Below are 700 nucleotides of genomic sequence, written 5' to 3' on the forward strand. Positions count from 1 at the left end.
AAAAAAAAAAAAAAAAATGAAAATCGTGATTTCTGGACTTCCCTGGTGACGCAGTGGTTAAGAAGCCACCTGCCAGTGCAGTGGACACGGGTTCAATCCTTGGTCTGGGAAGATCCCACATGCCGCGGAGCAACTAAGCCCGTGCGCCACAACTACTGAGCCTGCACTCTAGAGCCCATGAGCCACAACTACTGAAGCCCACACACCTAGGGCCCTTGCTCCACAACAAGAGAAGCCACTGCAATGTGAAGTCCGTGCACCGCAATGAAGAGTAGCCCCCGCTCGCCGCAACTAGAGAAAGCCCGGGCACAGCAACAAGACCCAACGCAGCCAAAAAAATAAAAAAATAAAAAATTTTTAAAAATCACGATTTCTAAAACCTGTTTTTTTAATAGATTTATTTAATTAATTATTTATATATATTTTTGGCTGCGTTGGGTCTTCCATGGCTTTGTGCGGGCTTTCTCTGGCTGCCGAGGGTTTCTCATTGTGGTGGCTTCTCTTGTTGTGGAGCACGGGCTCCAGGCGTGTGGGCTTCAGTAGTTGTGGCACACAGGCTCGGTAGTAGTGGCTCACGGGCTCTAGAGCGCAGGCTCAGTAGTTGTGGCGCACGGGCTTAGTTGCTCCATGGCATGTGGGATCTTCCCAGACCAGGGCTCGAACCCGTGTCCCCTGCATTGGCAGGCGGATTCTTTTTTTT

The 700-nt window shown here is 49.7% G+C and overlaps 1 protein-coding gene across 1 annotated transcript in view; it reads left to right on the plus strand.

Moving 5' to 3' along the window:
* LOC102989054 (SWI/SNF-related matrix-associated actin-dependent regulator of chromatin subfamily A-like protein 1) overlaps positions 1–700 on the plus strand; it is a gene marked incomplete at its 3' end in the record, with an annotated part of 35,317 nt that overhangs the window by 29,356 nt on the left and 5,261 nt on the right. The gene's annotated exons all lie outside the window — the stretch shown is intronic.

This window comes from Physeter macrocephalus, unplaced genomic scaffold (genome assembly GCF_002837175.3).
Source record: "Physeter macrocephalus isolate SW-GA unplaced genomic scaffold, ASM283717v5 random_461, whole genome shotgun sequence".
Classification (NCBI taxonomy): domain Eukaryota; kingdom Metazoa; phylum Chordata; class Mammalia; order Artiodactyla; family Physeteridae; genus Physeter; species Physeter macrocephalus.